The sequence below is a fragment of the Schistocerca cancellata genome, chromosome 6 (genome assembly GCF_023864275.1).
Source record: "Schistocerca cancellata isolate TAMUIC-IGC-003103 chromosome 6, iqSchCanc2.1, whole genome shotgun sequence".
Taxonomy (NCBI): Eukaryota; Metazoa; Arthropoda; class Insecta; order Orthoptera; family Acrididae; genus Schistocerca; species Schistocerca cancellata.
Genome location: NC_064631.1, coordinates 72,471,408 through 72,496,693, shown reverse-complemented (window position 1 = coordinate 72,496,693; position 25,286 = coordinate 72,471,408). Strand labels below are relative to the sequence as shown.

Here is a 25,286-nt window from a genome sequence, read left to right as displayed (position 1 = left end):
ACCGTGAATATCAGGGAACCGGTAAACATCAAATCTCAGACTTCGCTGCGGTCGGTAAAAGATCCTGCAAGAACGGGACCAACGACGACTGAAAAGAATCGTGCAACGTGACCGAAGTGCCACCCTTCCGCAAATTGCTGCAAATTTCAGTACTGGGATATTAACAAGTGTCAGAGTGCGAACCACGCAACGGAACATCATCGATATGGGCTCTCGGAGTCGAAGGCCCATCCAGGATGACTGCACGACACAAAGCTTTGCACCTCGCCTGGGGCCCGTCAACTCCGACGTTGGACTATTGATGACTGGAAATGTGTTACCTGGTCGGACGAGTCTCGTTTCAGATTGTATCGAGCGGATAGACGTGTACAGATTTGGAGACAACCTCATGAATCCATGGACGCTGCATGTCAGCAGGGGTTATTCAACGATGGAGGCTCTGTAACAGTGTGGGGCGTGTGCTGTTGGAGTGGGTTGGATTATTTGGGGCAGGAGACCAGACAGCAAGGTCATCGGTCTCATCGGATTACGGAAGGATGGGGAAGGAAGCCGGCCACGCCCTTTCAAAGGAACCATCCCGGCATTTGCCTGGAGCGATTTAGGGAAATCACGGAAAACGTAAATCAGGATGGCCGGACGAGCGATTGAACCGTCGTCCTCCCGAATGCGAGTCCAGTGTGCTAGCCACGGCACCACCTCGCTCGGTGGTTGGAGTGATATGGGACCCCTGATACGTCTAGATAAGACTTTGACAAGTGACACGTACGTAAGCATCATGTCTGGTCACTTGCATCCATTCATGTCCATTTGGCATTCCGACGGACTTGGACAATTCCAGCAGGGCACTGCTGGAATTGCTATAGAGTGGCTGTCCAGAATTGCTATAGAGTAGCTCCATTAACACTCTTCTGAGTTTAAACATTTCCTCTGGCTACCAGACTCCCCAGATACGAACATTATTGAGCATATCTGGGATGCCTTACGACATTCTGTTTGGAAGATATCTCCACCCTCTCATACTCTTACAGATTAATGGACAGCCCTGAGGATTCATGGTGTCTGTTCGGTCCAGCACCACTTGAGACGTTAGTCGAGTCCATGACACGTCGTGTTGCTTCAGTTCTACTTGCTCGCATTGGCTCTACACAATATTAGGCAGGTGTACCAGTTTCTTTGGATTCGAACCTGCGACCGTAGCGGTCGCGCGGCTTCAGACTGTAGCACCTAGAACCGCTCGGCCACCTCGGCCGGCTCGCCGAGACACAATTGTTTGCTATTGGTTTGAAGAACAGTTCGAGCGAATGATTTGGCCATCCAGATCGCCTAACATGAGTCCCATCGAACGGTTATGGGACATAATCGAGAGGTCAGTTAAGTTATGAACACGTTGCAGGTTCTCACCTGCTAGTTGTCACTCTCCAATAGCAAAGCCGGCCAGGGTGGCCGAGCGGTTCTAGGCGCTACAGTCTGGAACCGCGCGACCGCTACGGTCGCAGGTTCGCACCCTGCCTCGGGCATGGATGTGTGTGATGTCCTTAGGTTAGTTAGGTTTAAGTAGTTCTAAGTTCTAGGGGACTGATGATCTGAGATGTTAAGTCCCATAGTGCTCAGAGCCATTTGAACCATTTTTTATGGGGATCAGAATGACCTTGTGTTGCACTTGAAATTGAAAGACACAGTGCGAGCGTCAATGCTTGGTGCCGACATTTCCGCGGTTGCATCATTGGTTCGTTCTTTTTCAGCAAGTCTCCCGTCTACAGTAATGTTCACCTGGACATGTTACATGAGTTTATCGAATAAAAATTTATTATAAATGTCTTTTACTGCCTAGATCACAATTTATTAGGTTGGTGCATAAGTTTGTAGCGTTTAATCGTAAGTTTAATAAACACAGAAAATACACATAACAGAGAGTTTAGTCATCAATAATAAATTCTCCTTCAGTATTTATAACAGTCTTCGAACGCTCGGGTAGCTTTTCGATTTCGTGATTATAGAAATCACGAGGTTTTGAAGCAAAGAACTAATTGAGCCATGTTCGGAGCGTATTTTCACTCGGAAACGTCCTTGAAGTTTGTTCGATACACACCGGAAAAGGTGGAAACCTCTACGGGCGCAAGATTACGTGAGTAAGGTGGGTGCGGAATGACCTCCCAACCCAGCTCCGGTATAGTGTTCTTCGTCAGTCTAGCAGAATGCGGGCGGCATCACTTACAGCCCACAGTCTTCCTGCCCGTTGTTCTTGGACTGTGTCCGCAAGATGTCTCAGTGGTTGAGAATAAGTGTCGGCAGTGATGGTTACACATCAGGAAGCCAATTCGTAGTACACCGCATTGTCGCTGTCCATCAGATGCATAACGTTATCTTTTGTGGATGGTTGCAGGTCTTTGTACGGGCAGCTGCTGCTTTGTTTGCGCTTAACCTTTCCTTTCTTTTCCTTGTGTTAGCATAAAGACACGTTTCTCGACCCCCAATAGCGGTATAGGATAGGAATGGTCGGTGTTGTTCACTAACCAATTGATGACAAGCAAGCAGACACTCAGATTGGACACCTGCCGATTTTTGTGATTTTGCCTTCGAGCATGCGGTACCCATACAACCGACTTTTGAAGCTTCCCTATTGCATACAAATGTCACAAGATGGTGGAAAGATCACAGTTCATCATATTTGCCAGTTCTCGTGTACAAAGACGTTGATCGTTGTGCGTTAATTAGTTTAAACGACCTTCATCAAACCTCGAAGGAGAGTCACTAATGACAAGACGATCCTCCTTAAAACGAGAAAACCATTTTTTTTTGTTTTTTTGTTTTTTTTTTATTTTATTGTTGCTGTGCTCTGTCCAGTGGCATTATCCCCATCCAGAGCTCAAATGTTTGTGGCCATCTCCACTACTGTCGCCCCTCTATCAAGCTCAAACAGAAGAATATGTCGGAAATGTTCGAATTTCTCCACTTGGCAGTTCATTTTACAGCGTCCGCAACTCCACCCACTATCTCCAAATGACAAAATGACAATATGTAAATTCAAATAGCAACAATGAACTACAAATAAAAATGACGAAAAATAAACCGATAGCACCCTGAATACCAATATTCAAAACAAAAATGCTACAAATTTATGAACCAACCTGCATTGTGCAATTACAGCATAACTCATTTAGGTCGCTTTCAACAACCAACTACAAATCATTCAGATAGTAAAAACGAATTGAATATGCCGTGAAGAACATCATCATTAGTAACAGTCGTGCAGCCTCATGCATTCATATTAGAGTACCACAGGATGCTGTCAAAAGCATTGCCGACAGCGTGCCAGGATGTAAACCGTAATCTCGCAGGATGCAGGCAACAAAGAAGAAAAATGGCCAATTTCATAAATAAAAATTCCATCATATACCCAATATTTGGAACTGTATAGCAGATACATATTGTTGTGAGAAGTACATATACAACTACAACAAGAGTTGTCAGCTGTTCCATAGCCTGGCTCACTACGAAATGATCCATCATTGTCTATAAAACAGTGATCCTCACCAAATATGCACAAGCTGAAAATTATAAGGAAAATTACACAAGCCCAGCCAGGCTGGCCTTGGCACGTCAAAATAGAAGGTTGGAGATGCCACAATCAACAGTGCACAAAGTCTTAAAGAAGAGATTATGTCTTTTAAGCCTACAAATTGCAGTATTGACTGTTTTATACACCATGACTGGACATTCCTTTGTAACGCAGGCTATGGAACAGCTGGCAGTTCTTATCACCGTTGCATATATTCTTCTTACTATAATACCTGCTGTACAGCTGCATACAATAGGCATGTGATGCAATTTTTACTAATGGAACTGGCGATTTTCCTTCTTGTTACCTGCATCTTGCGAGATTATGGTTTACATCCTGCTCGCTCTCGACGATGCTTTTGGCAGAATCCTGCCCTACTCTTGGCAGCCTGTAATACGAATGCATGTCATTGCATGGCTGCTGCTAATGATGATGTTTTTTAATGCATATTCAACCCGTTTTTACAATTTCAACAATCTGAAGATGGATGTTGAAAGCGACCTAAACTAGTCATCTTGTTGTAGTTGTGCAATCCAAATTGTGCTCTAGGCAGTAAAAGTTTTTTATATTAAAATTATTGATTCGATAAATTATTTTAAGACTGTTGTCTCCTTCCTGACAATGTCAGGGTTCACTTCATGCGTGTGCTGTTCCACAATTGGGGCACCTGCAGCCTGACGTCATATTGCAGCAGGGTGAGCACTACCTCGCTGCTTCCTAAACGTCCGTCACTTTATGGCTGAAACGTTTCCGGATAGATGGGCTGGACGAGGTATCTCACGCCACTAGAGTTTTTTCTATGCAGTTTTGTAATGGACCAGGTACACCGAACAAAAGTTGGAGATATGCATCCGCAGTTCATTTGAATTTGTCGCCGTATCGTTCCTACAATGTTTATGGTGAGAACTGAACGTTTTCCATGCCACTAAGGGGGTCTGAATGAAGAAACTGAACTTTAGGAGTTATCATATGACGTGCTGAATACAATTGTTATTAATTAGTATAGATTTAAAGTTACTAATATCTAAAGCTGTAACGATGATTTGTGGGTACCTTGTGTATACATCAATCTATTACTAGCAGTTGGATGCGGAAGATATCGCGCTGTTAAAACATGGTTGTGGCCGATCTCCGGTATTTTTAAATAGGCATGATTATTGGTGCACGTTTTTCTGTTTCCTCAGAAACGAAAACCTTCACCTTTGTTGGTATCGCGGGCAGTACCTTGTCGACTGTAATATCCAGAGGTTTTACCTGCATTGGTCTACGGTCTACTGGACGAATGTTGATTCGCATCAGTATTTACATCCGGGACTAGGCAGACAGGACGTTCTGCTCTGGCAGAGTCTCGGGAAGGCGAGAGTGGATGCTTTCCTCAGACCACAGCAGTGGTAAAAGGGTAAAAATATGGGGGTACGACAAGAGTTGCTCGGAATTCTGACATCAGTCTAAAAAGATAGTAACTTGGTATGCTTGCAGACGCGACATCCATTCATTAAGAGTGTACACTAAGCTGGGGAAACATCCAACGAAACAATTTGTGACTGAAATCAGAGACAAACGTGCCGAATGACGGTTTATTCTTGCAACGCTAGTGAAATATTTGTTATTTATTTATTGATATACATTCTGGGGCAAAAAAAAAAAAAAACACGAAGGAATTAACCTAACGGGGTGGAATTCGGTAGACGTGATGTACATGTACAGAAAAACAAATGACTGAAATTTCAGAATAAACTGGATGATTTATTCAAGACAAAGAGCTTCACAAGCTGTGCAAGTCAATAACGCACTGTCCACCTCTGGCCCTTATGCAAGCAGTTATTGACACAGTCGTTGGATGTGCTCCTGTGGGGTATCATGCCACACTCTATCCATTTGGCTCGTTAGATCGTCAAAATACCGAAACGGTTGGAGGGCTTTGATCACAATGCTCCGAAGGTCTTCGGTTGAGGAGAGATATGGTGACCTTGCTGGCCAACATAAGGTTTGGAAAGCAAGATGACAAGCAGTAGATACTCTCGTCATGTGAGGGCAGGGCATTATCTTGGTGATACATACGCAATGGTTGCCATGAAGAGCCAACAAAGAAAGGCGTAGAATATCACCGACGTACCGCTGTGCTGTAAGAGTGCCGCTGACGACAACAAAGGGGTCCTGCTATCACAAGAAAGGGCACTCCATCACTCCTGGCTGTCGCGCCGTATGGCGGGTGGCCGTCAGGTTGGGTTGGGGATGGGTTGTTTGGGGGATGAGACCAAACAGCAAGGTCATCGGTCTCATCAGGTTAGGGAAGGATTGGGAAGGAAGTCGGCCGTGCCCTTTCAAAGGAGCCATCCTGGCATTTACCTGAAGCGATTTAGGGAAATCTTGGAAAACCTAAATCAGGATGGCTGGAAGTGGGGTTGAATACGAGTCCAGTGTGCTAACCACTGCGCCACCTTGCTCGGTATGTCGATATCTCACTGCTGTCTGGGGCATCTTCACACACGTCTTTGGCCTCGAATCTCAGTGATTGGGGTATAATCGTCTTTTGTGACGAATCCTGCTTCGAACTGAGCCCCGATGACCAGTGAAGACGTGTCTGGAGGTGCCCCAGACAGCAGTGCCATACTAGCCATACTGTCACCCGCCACACTTGCCGACAACCAGGAGTGATGGTCTGAGATGCCGTTCATTCCATAGCAGGACTCCTTTTGTTGTCATCCGCGGCATACTTACGACGATATTCTACATCTCGTTTCGTAGCCCTTCATGGAGAGCAATCGTGGGCCTACATTTCAGCAAAACAATGTCCACCCTCACATGGGGAGGGCTATTACTACTTATTCGTGGTTGCCAAACCCTACCTTGGCCAGCAAGGACGCCGGATACCCCCCTAGCTGAGAATGGAACATTATGGGCAGGATCTTCCGACCATCTCGGGAGGTCGACGATCTAACGCGACAATTGGACAGAATTTGGCACGATACTCCTCAGGAGGATATCCAACCACTCTACCAATCAGTGCCAAGCCGAATAACTGCTTGCATGAAGGTCAGAGTTGGACGGACGCGCCGGCCGAGGTGGCCGAGCCGTTCTACGCGCTACAGTCTGGAACCGCGCGACCGCTACGGTCGCAGATTCGAATCCTGCCTCGGGCATGGGTGTGTGTGATGTCCTTAGGTTTGTTAGGTTTAAGTAGTTCTAAGTTCTAGGGGACTAATGACCTCAGAAGTTAAGTCCCATAGTGCTCAGAGTCATTTGAACCATTTGGACGGACGCGTTATTAACTTGCTCAGTTTGTGAAGCTTTCCCTCTCTAGTAAATCACTCAGTTTCTCTGGAACTGTAATCATTAAGAATTTGTTTGTCGGTACAAGTACATCACATCTACTGATTTCCATCCCATTCGTATATTCCTTCGTGGTGCAGCCACTCTCTCCCTCCCTCCCTCCTTCTCTCTCTCTCTCTCTCTCTTTCTCTCTCTCTCTCTCTCTTTCTCTATCTCTCTCTCTCTCTCTCTCTCTCTCTCTCTCTCTCTCTCTCTCTCTCTCTCTCTGTCTCTTTCCTTCTTATAATTTATTTATTACAGTGCAGTCTGCTACTTCTAATGCAAACACAGGTTGTATTCAATGTCACGCAAATTGTTACTGTCAGTATCAATTGATTTTCCTATACACCGGCAACTGTGAGACCCTGTGATACTAAAGAGGCACTGTTCGGTATCATCTCACAGCCTAACTCCCCACAATACATATCTCGGAGAGTCAGAGTCACACCAGCTGACTTCCACGGCCTGCCACCAATGTTGTTGCCCATCGGCAGGCGACAAAAAAATGGCTCTGAGCACTATGGGACTTAACTAGGTAATCGGTCCCCTAGAACTTAGAACTACTTAAACCTAACTAACCTAAGGACATCACACACATCCATACCCGAGGCAGAATTCGAACCTGCGACCGTAGCGGTCGCGCGGTTCCAGACTGTAGCGCCTAGAACCGCTCGGCCACAGCGGCCGGCGGCAGGCGACAGTCCTAAGTAACTGTCATTGTTGTTGCACGACTACCACGCATCAGATGAGAGTCGACTTCTAGCGTTAAAAGGTTTTGCTTTTCACATGTAACCAAATATAACATTGATGATGATAATTTATGGCAATGTTTGCCGACAAGATAAAGAATGAAACCTTTAACACTAGATTGCGTACTCACGGCAGTTCTCCTTGGCCGTTTTTTGATACGACTTGGAAAGAGAGGAAAATTAATGAATGATCGCCGATGCGTCGGTTCTCGATTGTGTTCAGGAGACGTACAGATTGATTGCGCGAAAATAGTTTCTCAAATGACCTCTTAACCCGGATTGCTTTCACGCAATCGAGACACCGCGATAAAGAGTGAACCTGTAACACAGTTCATTTAAACATAAACATTATTTGTGGTTAATTTAAAGAAAAGAATATGCATAGACTTTCTGTACAGTGAAGCATCAATATATTCCCAAAGAACAAAGGCAGTAAACTATAAACATTAACAAATTTACTGTGAATACAAAACTTACATTTTTATGTTTTTCTCATACATGGAGCAGTCCAACAATCGCTGCTTTTGTATGTGTGATATTTTGTAAAAATTAAATGTCCTGGCGTGCGAGTAAGTATTTTTTATCGTCCCAAGGTTTACAAAAGCGTTTCTCTTTATCTTGGTGACAACGTGGTTTTTCACACTAAATGAAATATAACTTGTAGCGGTGCTACACAACACGTCTTAACAAGTCGGCGACCAAACATCAAAGGCAATGAAGTACATGTTAACGTATCGGCGACCAGAAGTACAACTAACTATAAAGACTCTAGAATTTTCCTAACAAATGATAAATTGTTCTTTCTTCTGTTTCGCAGCTTCTTGCTATCAAGCGCTGCGGCAATGATTTTAAATATCTGCGCCCAGCGAGTCATAGTGTTTAAAAGTACCTTTCAAACGCTGGCCGCGCGTCTTGGTATAAGCGCACTTTATAAACAGATTTCGTTTCTTTACTCTCGCGTTGTCATCCTTAGTATCATTACAAACTACAGCTCGATGGCTGTCCTTTTCTCATATGCAAAATGCCTGAAATCCAATTATACCACAGACTGTCTGTATCAGACCAACTCTGTAGACTCTCTAAGCCACTTCTTCCCTCTACTGTGTTGGGTGTTGATAAAATTACACTTCCTGTCGAAAGAAGTAAACCATCCAGACGATGAGAAAAAAAAGTCACGATTTGAGAGAGTATGTAATGTTATTTCGGTGAGCGCAGAATCAATAGCGATTACAAGGAACATGGCATTATGATCAGACTTATCAATATGGGCCCACTTACAGTACGATGTTGCAGCCAGTCTGGCCTGGATGCGCGCACTGACTGATTCAACTGGGAAGGGTGTCACAAAGCCGTTGCATCCTCTCCTGAGGTAAGCTGGCTCACAACTGTTCTGACTGGTCCTCGATGTCCTGGATACTGGTACTGGGATGAAGGTTATGTCTGAGCTGACCCTACCCGTTCTATTGGGGACAGATCTGGGGGATCTTGCTCGCCGTGGAAGTACCTCAACATCATCCAGACAGTTCTTAGAGACACATGCCACGTGTGGAAGAGCATTGTACTGTTGAAATATGGCATCACGATACTTCCACATAAGAGGTAACACATGAGTATGCCAGATGTCCCTCACATACCACTGCGCCGTTGGAGTTTCCTCAGTCAGTACCAGCCACGACCTGAAGTCGTACCTGATAGTCCCCTACACCATGAAGACAGGAGTAACACGTCTGCACCTCTCCAAAACATTGGAAGAATGGGACCCCTTCCCAGGTCACTGTTATACTTGCCAGCGATGCTCACCCAGGTAGTGCACAAATGCGATTCTTCACTGAAAACATTGCGACGCCATTCATTGACAGCCCGTGTTTCCTGGCCACATCACGCAGATATGTTTTGGTGTTAACAGCAGCCTATGCGTGGCAGTTTAATCCCCTAACCTGGCTGCTGCTAGTCTCCGACCATTGGTGCGAGATGGCACAGAACGTAGCAAAGAGTCCAGTATTTGTTCTCGGATGGCAGGCACAGATGTGAATGGGTTACCTGTGCACAGGGTGTACAGTATGGCGGTCCTCCCCTGTAGTAGACAGACTTCCCTGACCAGAGCCTTGACAATGAATATGCCTGCTTTCACGTTCCTGTCCAGTCCAACATCACCTCACTGTCATATCTGAATGTCCCACAAATTTGAGTACTGCACGATTTGACCATCCATCGAAATGGAGTCCCATAAATGACACCCCTTTCAAAGTCTGTCAGCAGCTGATAACGCTGTGTCACATGAGTACATTGCCATTTCAGTCCCCTTCACAGTGACCCCTCAACATCTGACAGTGTTCACGCCCGTTATATACCCCACCAGGCCTGGTAGCAACACTAAATACGAACGACACTAATGCTCTGTGGTTGCAGTTCTACTTCTCACAGAATTTTGCAACTCTACTTATTTACATACCTGCTAATGGTATGCATGTGTTCAAAGTTACACAAGGGGCGCTACTCCTGGACTTCTCCAAGGCCGTTGACTGCATGTGACACAAGGACCTCCTCTACAAACTTTTTGTGTTGGTGGCTCCGACACCCGCATGTCAGACTCTTCACATCTTACCTGCGTGACTGAACTTGAAATATTCTTTCCGAAGACGGCATTTCGACAGCTAGGCCAATACAAGCAGGAGTGCCACAGGGGTCTGTACTTCAGCCCTTCTGTACTCCCTGTAGACCACCGACATGCCAAAGACGGAGGGTATCATTAGCGCTTTATGTGGACGACGCCGCACTCTATGCTCACTCTATGAAAATCGATGTCCTACATCGCTGTCTGCAGGCGGCCTGCAACGTTCTAGGGGGATGGCCACGAAGTAGCGTCTGAAGTTAAACACCACGAAAGCTAGGACGTCATAATTACGAGACTCAGAGTGCCAGTGGACCGTCAGCCGCTGAAGATAATGTGAATCGCCATTCCATGGTCTCGGATGGCAAAGTACCTCTGGGTAATCCTAGACAGGCACCTCACTTGGAAACCACATATCCGCGAGGTATGGAGTAAAGCATCTGCTCATCTGAAGACGCCTTACCGCCTGCTAAACCCAGAGTCGACGCTTTCGCCACACTGGTGTTACACTATATCGAGCACTGATCCGACCAACGCTAGTACACGCGGTGAGAGTATGGGGAAACGCAGCCGATTGCTACATTCGCCGGTTCCAAGGTGTGCAGGGTAGAGCACTAAGACTCGCCAATCACCTCCCGCGAGAATACCCTATCTGAGAACTTCAACATGAAAGAAGCATCCCTGTGACAGTCTGACAATAGGCTGGCTGCAAGTGTGGGAAACCACCAATACAAAGCAAGAACCACTAGATGGCCCAACCTGCTATGGCAGTGACGATAGATCAACGATAACTTGTAAAGAAGCTCATAATACTGAGAAGAAATCACATCCATTCGACATAAAAAGACCATACTTTTAAGAAACAGCAGGAACAATTATCAACAGACTTAGCTACAGAAAAGAGAGACCGGACTGTCTGTTAGGATAAGAGAGGAACATCTTTCCATTTCTTTTAAGTGCTTCAATTTTTTTGGTGGACAGTGTATTATTTTCCAAACCTCAAAAATATGTTACATTCACTCTCTCAGAACTTAAGGTAAAATGGGAATAAAGTTAGAAATTATACTGAAACCCATATTATACTAAAAAACTTAACTCCGTCCAGAAAGGTCTCGGAACGACCAACGGTTGCCGACCGACAGCCGTGTCCTCCTCAGCAGAAGGCGTCACTGGATGCGGATATGGAGGGGCGTGTGGTCTGCACACCGCTCTCCCATTGTTGTCAACTTTCGTGACTGCAGCTGCTACTTCTCAATCAAGTAGCTCCTCAATTGGCCTCACAAGAGCAGCCCATTTGCCAACAGTGGTCGGCAGACATGAACGGTCACCCATCCGAGTGTTAGCCAAGTCCAAGAGTTCTCCACTTCGGTGATCTAACGGGAACCGGTGTTACCACTGTGGCAAGGTCGTTATGATAAGAAAATATTCTTTCTAGTGATATGCTGTTGTGTTTCCATCACTCTTTGTTGTTGTTTTTTGCAACAGGTATTTAATTGACCATTCTGGTTTGCAAAAAGGATTTCAAGCTTCCAATTAATTCATTGCACATAACTAAATGAATTGTGGTAGGCCATCAGCATTGCTTCGTGTTTTATTCATTTTTATGTTTTTAACATCATCCCAATACAGTGAACACATAGTACTTTCGCAGACCTTCCAAACAGCCTGAAATCCACCAAAAAATCAACCGCCAGAAGGATTTACACAAAAAGAGTACTCAGTGATGACATTCATAGGCTGATGATGGTTTTTCCAAACAATAATACTTTTATACACTGCCAGAAAAAAATTAGTACAACTGTGAAGACAACATTCATTGTGATCTGATTATGACCCACCACCTAGGGGACAGCAGATGATGTCATCCGCCAACAGATATGACAGCGGCATAGCTACCAGAGCGAAATTTGTGTCTACCCTTTAATAGGGAGTGCTCACAGTCAGACAGTCTGTGTTGGAACGTGTGAAGCAAGCAGGCAATCATGCCACAGAGATGCACTCGTGCTTCCTACAGTCAACCGAGCGAATTTGTAAGGTCTCAAATTGTGGCCTTCCGGGTGGTGGTATGGTCCTTTCACAAAACTGTCGCACAAGTTGGACGTGCTGCTCCAGTTGTGCAATGATTCTGGCGTCAGTGGTCACATGAATATTCTCATACATGTAAACAAGGACCCGGATGTTCACGCAGCACAGACTCTCGCCAGGACCATCGTACTGTAAGGGCAGCACTGGCAGATCATACAGCTACCAAGAGAGCTTCTGAACACAAATGTGTCAACATGAACTACTGCGAACTGGTTATTAGCAGCGGGACTATGGGCACACACACCTCTAGCCTATCTTCCACTCACGCCACAGCATCGACGTGCACGGTTCGACATGTACCGTCAGAGGATCACTTCGAAGGTGAATGGCACAGCAGTGATAAAGCAGATTCTGTCTGCATGCCAGTGATAGTCATTTGTGCTTATGATGTAGACCTGGTGAGGACTGTCTCGTAGATCACATTTGTCCAAGACACACTGCACCCACACCAAGCCTCATGGTCTGGTGCTTTTGGAGAATACACCAACCAGTGCTCGGTACTTATAAAAGGTTGTCAGACAAGTTCCTATGCCGTTCTTGCAACAAGAAGGTGATGTGTTGTTCCAACAGGATAAACTCGCACACACACTGCCTGTGAAACTCAGTGTGTTCTGCAAGATGTACAGAAACGTCCCTGGCCAGCACGATAGGACATGTCTCCTATCGAATATGTGTGGGATACGATAGGACAAGAAGTGACTTGTGCGGCTAATCAATCATCAACTCTTACAGTACTACATGAAGACGTCGAGCAGGCTTGACGTACCATATCCCAAGACAGTATTCGCCATCTGTAAGATCGACTGCATGCCAGAGTCATCACATGCATTGCGTCCCATGGAGGGTACACTACGTACTAATATGGGTATAGCAGCACATGTCAATACCTGGAACCTCATAACCTCTTGTGCTATTGATCGATAAATGTAATCATTTCATGTAGTTCATATCTAGTGTTGCAGCAATAAATCTTGAGTGAATTGGAAACCTCTCAAAGGGTATACTAATTTACTTTTCAAGCAGTATATGTATTTCGAATTAAAGTGTACACATTTCAGTTGTGATTTAGATTTTTCACACTGATAATTCCATACTTGCGGTGTCTATAAAAAGCAGTTATTTGATTTTAGTAGTGGCAAGGCCAACATTATCATTAAAACAAAAGAATTCCAAATAAATATTTCTGGTTGGTCGTTTACAGACGTTTCGAAAACCGATAAATGTGTTATAATATAGAAAATTTAGAAAATGTAACACCTAAAGAATAGGCTTAAAAATGTTCATAAGTAAACCTATGTGTATATTATATAAATGGCCTGTTACTGACAAGCACCAAAGGACTGATCAAACATATCATATGCACAACATCAATGTCGCATGTTGTTTACTAAAGGCTACTGCCTGCAACTCGTGCTTTCCCCTGCCACGTTCCCCCTTCCACCAACCTTTCTCATTTCATGAAAATACATTGCATATTTTACGGTATTTGGTTTGGTTTTTACACCATTATTATGTTCCTGGGCTGATACGCTGAGGAGTGCAACTCTTAAGTACGCATTACTGTCTATGGTGTCTATAGAGCTGCAGCTGGTTAGATAATAAGGTTCCTGTGATGGTTGTGTCTTTATGCTGCTTATGTGGTATGATATATATGGTAAATTATGAATCTCAGTTTACTGGTTGCTTATGTGGTCTTCACCATTAAATTATTTTTTTTAAAAATGTTTGGGATTCTTTTTGTTAGCATTTATTACCTGTATGATTACTCGTGAGTAACATATAGTTTCCCTGTAGAACAGGGTATTTCTTATTTATTTGATTGTAAAGAAATGGCGAATTGCTCCAATTTTAAGTAATTTTCTTTTATTACTATTGACAATGTATTTACATTTTCTCCATGTTGTCCACTTGTCCTTCCCCTTTTTTGGCTGCTTCATTTTCAGGCTCCTCCTCCCTCGGCATTTCCCAACCCTCCATCCACCCCCTCTTCCCTCTCTCCCCTTCCCACTATACTTCAACCACACTATCACCCTACATGCACATGGCTATGGTTATGTTATGTCTTCCTCTGGATGGCAAGTAAATTTTTGGTACTTTGTAAAAAGGATAATTTTGTGGTTTAATGACTCTTTTTACGTGAAACATACGAAGAAAAAAAGTTGTTTTATCTTCACATAATTTGTGAAGTTTATTGTGGTAAAAGTTTTATGCTTATAAATGGTCCGAAATGATGAAGATTTTTAATCTATTTCTTTTGATTCTTTTAATTCTAATGTTGCTGTTCACATTTAATGATTTTTGTGTAACAGCATGGTGTTCAACTTTGTATACTCGCTGTAGGTGGTGCTGCTGGCTTTTACTGTTAACTGGTTTTAAATAGTTGACGGTTTGTAGTAAAGGATATAAAAAGTAATAATTTTATTGTTGACATGTGCAATTCCACATTTAGTGATTTTTACATGCCTACCTGGAAAACAACTTTGTAATACAATGGTTGGAGATCATTTTAATAACTAAAAATGTTTTCCTGATAGAGCACCCCTTCCTGGGGTTTCCTTACAACAGCAGAAGGAGTAAACTGCCAGTTATCTGTATGCATTGTAAATGCTCAATACATAATTTTGATTTTGGAATTGCCATTTTCGACTATGTTATGTATGTTTAGAAACAATATCTTCTGTGTCTTTGGCACATGCTTAAAAATTTGGTAACAACTGTATAATACATTAGAGTAAGTATGGTTTTCTGCCCTCCAGGATGATTTGAAATTGGGTCCTGGCCTAAATGTAGTCACTGAATGAATAAAAAGTAAAAATTAGCTACTTGGACTGGTTTTTCGTTCTACTGATAAACTATTTCAGATTCTTTCCTGCTTTTTTTCAGAGGTGTTCATATAGCATTCCTTATCTTCTTTATTGCTATCATGCAGCATTTCCAAGTCTTCTTCTACTTCTAGTTAGTTCTCTCAAACATTCTTGGCACTTCTTCCAGCTAGCTCTTGGTCTTGGCTTTCTTTCCCACAGCGGAGCTCCTGAAGCAGACCTTTTACAGATTCATCTATATTTTCTTCAGTTCCAACTCGATTTGCATGGACTCCTTTGTTGGGAAGCAGATTCAAGATTTCCTGGTGGACCAACAGAACAATACCCATTTTTCTTAAATCACTGATAATGTTGTCTCCAATACTTTCACTCAGCTCTTCAATGACTTTTTTCATTTGTGGAAAATGGATCTTAGTCAGAGAGCCTCACTTACCCTGATTTAACCACTTTTGAAGGAGTAACATCCACTTACTTTTCAGAGGGTAAAAGGACTGCATCCAGAGGCTGGGCTAGATGAGTTGAGTGTTTTGAAAGCATTGTAAATGTGGATCTGTTACCTGCATAAGATGTCAAAACAGCTTTAGAAAAATGGCTTGAGTGTTTGTAACCAATGAGACATCTTAATTGCAGCTGTTACTGAAGGTAAGGCAAAGCTATTTTAAAACATCAATCCTCAAAATATTTTTGGTCAAACCAGCACTCATAACATGTGTCCTTGGGTCCTCCAAAATGTCATGCGCCATATAGATTTTCGGCTCTGTAAACAGTATAAGTGCTAACAGATTATTATGACCACTGCAAGCAAACACCAAGCTTGTTGCTCATTTGTAATATCGTTTACCTTTTCAGGGTGCTTTTGATGCTCATACAAATAATTTTTTGTTTTCAGTATCATCGCTCAAATTTGTTCCAATATGACTTATAATGTTGCAAGGCTCTACATGAGTTCCTTCAAGATTAGCAAAATAATAATTTATTGATATTCTTTTCAGATTTTTGAACAACAGTCGTATAATAATGCTTGAATGGTATTTCCATCATTTGAATAGTATTTCCGCCATTTGACTTTTTATTTTATGTCACTATCATTATTGTTTGTGCAGAAATGTCCACTCTGGCCCTTTCGATATTTTGGTTCATTCTTGAGTGAAGCTCCTCTTTGTGTCTCATGAGAAAGAAAAGACCCAATCCTCTCATGATAACTACTAAGTTAAATCCCCTGCCTGTATTAATATTTGGATAAATTACTTATGTAAAACTGTATGTATTGACAGAGTGTTCCTCAAAATCAATACATCAACGGCTGCAATTAAAATTGACAGTCATTTTCTACATAATCGAATGCATCTCAAAGAGGTTAGCAACATATATCTTCCCTTATATCTTCATAGTTCATAACGTATATTCTTTGTAATGTTTACTGTGTCTTGTTTTGTTGTGCTTCGAAGAATGCCGGTAATTTTATTTTGTTGAAAGTAATGTGTGACTGCGAACAGAAATCCACTGTTAAGCCCAAATGATGTAAACGATTACATATTGCACTCTCATCAGTGAAACAGTTTTGGGAAATGAAAAATCTGCACTGTGGAGTACACATCAATCAATTGCTGACGCTGTATATATAGATTTTAGCGGTTCATTTGCAGCTGAGAACATTAGAATCCCAATTAGAAGTCATATAGCCGTCAAACTACAACGACAGACACGTTTGCAGTAACAGTTTCATTGCTTAGTACAAGTTGTTTTACACGAGTACGACTTCCGCTCCACGTTTGTAGCCAATGCGTACTCCGATGTCGCTACTAACAGACTAAATCTGTCGAACGTGCTTTTTAAATATTACCCGTTGCCCATATGAGTGTAATGATTGTGTCGTACCATGAGAGCAACACATTTTTACAGCTTAAAACAACGATACATAGGCCTGCATACCTACCACTGCATCTTGGAGATTTTGGCTCACCACATTTTCTTTAATGTGAGTTGGTGAGCAGCACATCCACAAAGCTGTAGAGCTACTACTTTGCGGGTACAAGCAGCTGCTTCACGTGAATACCGGTGTCAAGACATTGGATTGGACCTTTCTGTCACTAACAGAATGTATTTAGACAGATTAGATTAATACTAGTTGCATGGATCATGAATACGATATTTCGTAATCAAATTTTCCGATACATGACATAATTAAGTTAATTTAACAACTTTTTTATTTTGTTGTTGTTGTTGTTGTCCCCCCCCCCCCCAACCTCCCATTTCGATGTTTCTTTGTGAACTATACTCCTACTGTCATGGACAAGACTTTCTCCCCAAAATATTTCAGGATATCCTGTCCCAATGATTATTTTTAGCTATATAGAACCAACCAGCTACATTTTAGTTGAGTTAAAAAATAAGATACTATAAATACATCTAGCATAGTACTCATGCATGAGTGCTCTTCCTCATAAAAATTGATTCACTCAGTAAAGCACACTGTGAGGGCATGTTAACTAGTTCAAAAGTGTCCATTTGCCACTTGTCAATTTACAGAAGAAATGGAAATATTGGTAAGAGATTAAAATACACACAGTCAGAGATGTGAGGAGACTGTTCAGCATAAAATAGAATTAATAAGAAAATCCAATTCAATAACAGCATTGCAGACGATTTTATGCAGTTTTCTGAAAATGTTGTTTTAGATTACCCTAAATGTTTTTGACACTTAGTACTGAGTGGAGATATGCCTCTGTAGCTGAGTGGTGAGTGTAGCTGACTGCTATGCAGAGTACCTGGATACTGCCAAGGACTTTTCCCTGGTTGGAGTACTGGTATAGGGTGCACGCAGCCTCGTGATGCCAGCTGAGGAGTTACGTGACAGTCAGTAAAGTCTGCAAAAGAGCGAGGAGAGTGGTGTGCTGCTTACAGTCCTCTCCATACCACATACACATAACACGTGAAGGCATAGAATGACACAGCAGCCAGTAGACATCCATTGGGCCCTGATAACCTGAATGAGAAGCTCGTTTAGTACTGATTGGAGACAGGATAGTACCATACTTGATGACTATCAGAAGTACTATTTTATGTGTGGCTATTCATTTACATTTTATTGGATGTCATTGTAATTGATGGCACACACATACGCACAGAAAAATTGTGAAGACAGGAAGTGAAAAGGAGGAGGACTGGAGAATATGCTGACCAGAATAAATATCATAGATGTAGATTATTTTCACCTGTAGTACAATGTAATGGACCCAATGAGTTATCTAAAAAAAAACTGAGAGACTCTTTGGTTTTCAACAGTGTGATAAATATTATAATAATGGTAAAAATGCACATACTGTATTAGTGTTGGCACTTTTGTGTTGCATAATGCAGTTGGTAACTGCACTGTGAATGATGGGAAGTGAAAATAATGAGTGATGAGTCAGGTGATTGGACAAGAAGACACAACCAATGAGAAAATAGTGTTCCATAACATTGTCATGATGTTGAGTGTATAAAATTATGTGACAGCATAACACACTATATTGTGCAGAATGTTGACACATAAAACAATGTTCCACAAAATTTAAACTGTACTGTTATTATACTGCATACCCACAACCTTAGAATTATTGAAAATACCTGATAAAGTTTTCAAAAAGATCATGGGCTACATTACAGATCAGTCCATCACTATAGCCAGTTTTTCTCATCACAAGCCATTTCACAACTAAACTGTAACATGTTATCGTACATATCAGTCCATCACCACAATCAGTTTTCTTACACTCACATTCGTTGGCTTTGCCAAATCATAATCAGGCCAACATTTCAAATAAGCTAGACTCAGGTTATGTTACAGATCAGTCTGTTACAACACCCAGTTCTCCCCCAGTCACATTAGTTGCCGTCACCATCTCACACCAAACTATAACATTGGAGTATGAAACGATATCCCAAGAAATTCTGGCATATTCCAAGAAACACAATGCAAGAAATACAAAAAACAGGAACCAATTTTATAGGCCTAATCCATGGTAGCTAGATCAATAATCATCAGTCTCAAGCTATATGTATCAGAAACAGGAGTAATCAATTCGGGTCAATGGAAGTGTCCGATTCCACCCATCGGCTTTGACCCGTGATGTAAGGCTCTTGTGGTGTCTGATGTCACGACGGCGCAGAGTTTAGTTTGCAAGAGTGGCATGTTTATAGGTGTCGTTTTGATGTGATCATTGGTGCTCACTGGTGGTGTGTTGTGCATTATGTGATGTTTGTGTGTGTGGCGTGTTTATAGGTGGCGTATTGTTGCAGTCTGTGGTTCTCTCTGGTGGTGTGTTTATGGGTAGTGTGTTACGTGGCGTAAGGGGTTCATTTGCGTGATAGCATTACACGTGTGTGGTTTCGGTGGTGACTGTGCTTTCAGCAGAATATTTGTCAGTTAGTTAACAATTTTGGTTTTGTTATGTTATGTTATTATAGTTTTTTTCCATTCATCATGTGTGAATTTTGGTAAATTACTTTGTTTATGCCTGTGGTAGGTATGGATATGAGTGACAAGGTCAACAGTTTTCGGTTGTCAGCGATGATTGGGTACAGTGCATTCTCTCTAATAAAATTTCTTCGGATATTGTGAAATGTAAAGTGTGTCGTGAAGTAATAAGTCTTCCTAAAGTTCTGGCATCTCGGACCAGGGACAGCTATATGTGGAGACGTCGTAAGGATAACTTATGGCGCTCCATTAGGCGAGGTTCCTAGTTTGAGGGTCTTGGATGGGCATGTGAGAAATTGTGTTAGTGACGTATCATTTTTGTCATAAAGCCTCTCACAGTTTCTGTGTGCATGAGGTGGGTGTGAGTGTGAGAATGGTGCTTGAGTGGTATTCTTATCGTCGTGAGATGTGTTCTGAATATATTAAGTACAGGGGTAGGTTGGGTGGGCCTGGTGTTGTTGTGGAGATTGATGAGTCGCAGTTTGGGAACAGAAAGTATGCGAGGAGGTAAGTCTTCGGTTGGTTTATGGGTGTGGGGGGCTGTGGTATGAGGGGGTGGGTTTTCAGAATGGATATTTAGGTTTTGGAGGGCTGGACAAAAAGGGAATTAGTGGGATTGATTGAGGATTTTATTGAAGAGGGTACCACTATAGTTTCAGACACGTGTTCTTCTTATAGGCGGTTGGGTCAGCAGGGGTACAATCATTTAGTAGTGAACCACAGTGTTGAGTTTAAGAATTATGAAATTATGAGATGGGGCCTGTATGAATACTATAGAAGGGTTTTGGGAGGCAGGTAAGGCGGTGATTGGGAGGGGAAGAGGCGCTCTTCTAACCTTCAGTCTCATCTAGATATGTACTGTTGGCAGAAGAGCGTCCCTGTGGGCTATTGTATTTTTAAGGTTTTTTTAAGGGCGGTTAGTAGGATGTATAGGCTGAAGGTTGTGGGTTAGTTAGGTGTTGGGTGGGGGATGGTGGCTTGGGGAGGGGGTTGGGGGGAGGGGTTGTGTTTGGTTGTTGGTGAAGTTTGTGGGGAGGGTGGTTTTTTTATTTTGTGTAGAGGATATTTTTGTTACAGTTGTAGAGTGTGATTTTTTTTGTTTTTCTTGGTTTATGGGTCTTTTATTTTTTGGGGGGGTTGGGTTGGGTTGTGGGTGGGGTGGGAGTTTTGTTTGGTTGTTTTTTCTTTTTGTTTTTGTTGGTTTGTATGTTTTTGTTTGTTTGCGTGTGTGTAGTGGTGTATGTGTGTGTGTGTGTGTGTGTGTTGTGTGTGTGTGTGTGTGTGTGTGTGTGTGTGTGAGAGAGAGAGAGAGAGAGAGAGAGAGAGAGAGAGAGAGTCAGAGAGAAATTGTGGTGTCTGACCTAGATGGCTGCGCCAGAGCTTTTTAGTGGTGAGTTGATGTGTTTTGTTAAATGATTGGTGGGGTGTTTGCGAGTTGTTTGGTTGTTTGTGTTGGTGATTTGGTATTTTGCTTTGCTGTTGACTTACATGACTTTAGGGAAGTGTTTGATTGCAAGGCATCGTTGTGGCTATGGCTGGTTTGGTATCGTTAGTTTCTGTTGACCTATATAGGTCAAGGGAAGTGTTTGATTCCAATTTTGATTTTCTGTGGGTGGTTTTTTTGTTAGGATCAAGTGTGCTGGTGGTGAAATTTTTGAGATTTATGTGGTATCGGTTGTTTCTGTTGACCTATATAGATCAAGGGAAGTCATCGATTCCAGTGGAATTTGGGAAGGTTGTGGGGTCTTGTTATTTTAGTATTTTTTTTTTTTTTTTTTTTCGTTTTGTGTAGTGGCGTGTGTTTATATTTAGTTTTTCCCCACGCAAAAACCGCCAATTTCCCATGCGTATCCCGTTAGTTTCATTGTATTTTTGAAGAAATATATGTTTGGTGGGTTTTAGATCTGTTTTCGTGTTTGTTGTCATGTTTAAGTGATGATGTCATAGGAGCGGTATGGGAGTTGCCGTGAATGGTCGTTTCCACCATATTGGTGATGTCATTGGTCAAAGCACAGGGTTGGAATCGGACCCTTCCGTTATCCCCTCTGTCATTATCATTGGCCATGTGGCAGTCTCTGTCGTTTAAAGCAGACTTCTTGGTGCATTACAGTGTTCAGCAACGTACATCCGTATATCTGCTGAGTTATTGTATGAGAGTGCGAGGAAGGAATTTGTCCAAAAGCTTATATATTTGTGGTATTATTTTCGTTGTACCTGTCTACAACTCAACACATCTATGAGTAGCGATGTATCATTTCCACATTGTTATTCCAGCCCATAGTTTCCATTATTTTGGTATATCATGTACCATCAATGTTCCACCCAGCAACATTTCAATTTTGTTACACTCAGGTTTATGTTTTACATTCATTTTTGCCCCTGATAAACTTGTTCATTATCCAGTCTGTCCTAGCAATTCTCAAAACACATATATCAATTTTGCTCACTGGGCATCATCATATCTTGAATGTTTCCTTCATCGTTAATTTTGTAATTTTTAGGATTGTCATTGACTTGTCTTCTGCAAATTTTCTCCCTCTCTGTTTTAAATACACACAATACATTCAGTTCTGCACATCTAGAGGTATTACACCAGAGATAAGTGTGTACGCAATCCATTGCAGGACTTGTGTAGAATGATGCACTAACTGATATAAACTATGACAACTGTTTTTATTGCTCTTAAATCAAACCAGTGTGAGAGTGTATGCTCACAACCAGACTGATTAAATATGAAAATTATTGCACGCTTTGCCAGTCTGTGTTCTGGTGTCCTCAATCTTGTGTATTGACAATATCTCATTGTTCCGTTGTATCATACTGGGGGTAAGGTTGCACAAGTGTATCACATTATGAGGAAATAAGAAATAGGGTGAAAAGTTCAAAAATTTTTAGATGTAGTTCAGGCACATTCACACTAATCATTGCAAATCTTGAGGAAAAACGAAGTAGGACACTGGCATATTTTGCTTATTTTCATTCAATTTTGTCATAGGGAATAATTTTCTGGGGTAACTCATCTTTAAGAAAGAAAGTCTTCATTACTCAAAAACATGCTGTAAGAATAATACAGGGTATGTGGTGTACTCTGAATATCATGTTGTAGACATATGCTTCAGAAGTTGGTCATTTTGACTACTGCTTCGCAACCTTATGAAGTTTGGTGTAAATAATCCACTACAGTTCAAAAGGAACAGTGACGTACATAATTACAATACCAGAACAAAAAATGATACAGTATATTACTCCACATTAAGGTTGTGTTTAGCACGAAAAGGGGTGCACAACACTGCAGACAAAATTTTAGACTTGCCCAGTGATACAAAGTGTCTGACAAACAGCATGTAAAATTTGAAAAGAAACTGAAAAAGTTTTTCCTTCTGGCTGAAACCTGAAATTGATAGCACCGAGATTTGTGGGGAAAATTAATGGGAAATGCAGGTGGTTTATTTGTCACGGTAGACAAGAAAGTCAAATCCACCGAGATGGAAATAGAAGCTCCATGTGAGACTGTTTGGGCAAGGTTCGGTATTGGGGCAGGGCATAATGTGGTAACTGGACCCTTCTATCGCCCACCATATCTCCTGGTGTGACCAAAAACTTTAGATAAAACCTCAGTTTGCTTGTACATAAGGTACCCAGTCATACTGTAATCATCAATGGAGAATTTAATCATCCAAAGATCGGTTGAGAAAATTACAGTTTTGTTAGTGGTGGGTGTGATGAGACATCCTGTGAAGCATTACCAAATGCCTTCTCTGAAAACTACGTAGAACAGATAGTTCAGAATCCCACTCATGATGGAAATATATTGGATCTAATGGCAACAAACAGACCTGACCTCTTTGGGGATGCCCACATTGAAACTGGTATCAGTGACCATGATGCAGTTGTGGCAGTAATGATTATCAAAGTACACAGGTCGACTAAAACAAACAGAAAGATATATATGTTCAATAAACCTGCTAAGAAATGGATAGTGTCACGTCATTCAGCACAGGGCAAGAGCATGTAGAGGAACTGTGGTTCAGCTTTAAAAGTATCTAGTTGACCATGCACTGGATAAATATGAAGTTAGTAGAACAGTTCATAATGGGAGAGACCCTCCATGGTATATTCTCACTGTGAAGAAATTCTAAAGAAACATACTACTGCATAATATTGGTAAAACAAAGCACAGGAATATAGATTGAGAGACACTAAATGAAACATGTTTGACTGTCAAGAGTGCCATGCATGAAGCCCTCATCGACTACCCTAGCAGAATATTGTCAAACAATCTTTCACAAAACCTAAAGAAATTCTGGTCGTATATAAGGGCAGTTAGTGGCACCAAAGTTAGTGTCTTGCCCTAATAATCAGGCAGGAATTGAAATTGAGATTAGCAAAGCAAAAGCTGAAATGTTTAACCCTGTTTTCAAATGTTCTTTTGCGAAGGAAAACAAAGCTCAATTGCACCAATTTAATCCGCATACCACTGAAATGGTGAGTAAAGTCTGTAGTAGCTCCAGGACCTGGAAGGATCCTGTCAGTTTCTATACTGAATTTGCAGCTAAGATTACCCCTCTTCTAACAATAATGTGTCATATCCCTCAAACAAAAAATTGTGCCTAGTAGTTGGAAGAAAGCACAGGTCACACTCCTCTGCAAGAAGGATAGTAGAAGTGATCCACAAAACTACTGATCTCAAACATTGTGCTGTGTCTAGAACAGAATTACCTCCTCCATGGCAATCATCATGGATTCTGGATACATCGATCATGTGAAACCCAACTCGCACTTTTCTCACAATGTACTGAAAGCTTTATATCAAAGCAGTTATATTGATGCAGTATTTTTTGATTTCTTAAAAGCATTTGACTCAATACCACATCTATGCTTATTGTCAAAAGTTCGATCATATTGGGCATCATCAGGTGAAATTTGTTACTGAATTGAAGACTTTTTGTTAGGGAGGATGCAGCATGTTATCGTGGATGGACAGTCATCATCTGATGTAGAAGTAACTTCGAGTGTGCCCCAGTGAAGTGTGTTGGGATCCATGCTGTTCATGTTGTATACTAATGATCTTGTGGGCAATATTAATAGTAAACTCAGACCTTTCGCAGATGATGCACTTATCTATACTAAAGTTGTGTCTAAAAGAGGTGGCATAAATAATCAGTAAGATTTTGATAAGCTTTCAAAGTGGTGCAAAGATTGTCAGCTTGCATTAAATGTTCAGAAATGCAATATTGTGCTCTTCTCAAAATATAATATCAGTGAAAATCGTTCATTTGTATAATATCAGTGAGTCACAGTTGGGATCAACCAATTCTTACCAATACCTGGGTGTAACAATTTGTGCCGGCCGGAGTGGCCGAGCGGTTCTAGGCACTACAGTCTGGAATCACACGACCACTAGGTTTGAATCCTGCCTCGGGCATGGATGTGTGTGATGTCCTTAGGTTAGTCAGGTTTAAGTAGTTCTAAGTTCTAGGAGACTGATAACCTCAGAAGTTGAGTCCCATAGTGCTCAGAGCCATGGAAGCCATTTGTAACAATTTGTAAGGATATGGAATGGAATGAGCCCAGAGGCTCAGTTGTGGGTAAAACTTGGTTATGCATGGGGATCATATCAATCTGTACCACATAAAAACAGCCTGAAGGTGACACAATGAAGCGTCAAAAATGGTAGCGACAAAATAAA

General features: G+C 42.0%; 1 protein-coding gene across 3 annotated transcripts in view; it reads left to right on the top strand.

Moving 5' to 3' along the window:
• The window catches only part of LOC126191387 (coiled-coil domain-containing protein 112-like), a 270,959-nt gene that overhangs the window by 123,590 nt on the left and 122,083 nt on the right, over positions 1 to 25,286 (top strand). Inside the window, exon 1 of one of the 3 annotated variants that reach the window (XM_049932243.1) lies at positions 16,454 to 16,494. The exons of 1 other annotated variant lie outside the window; for it this stretch is intronic. The gene's annotated coding sequence lies outside the window, so the exon portion shown is untranslated. Of the gene's footprint in view, positions 1 to 16,453; positions 16,495 to 16,522; positions 16,594 to 25,286 lie in introns of those variants that run through there. One more of the 3 variants, XM_049932242.1, reaches the window with a different exon arrangement.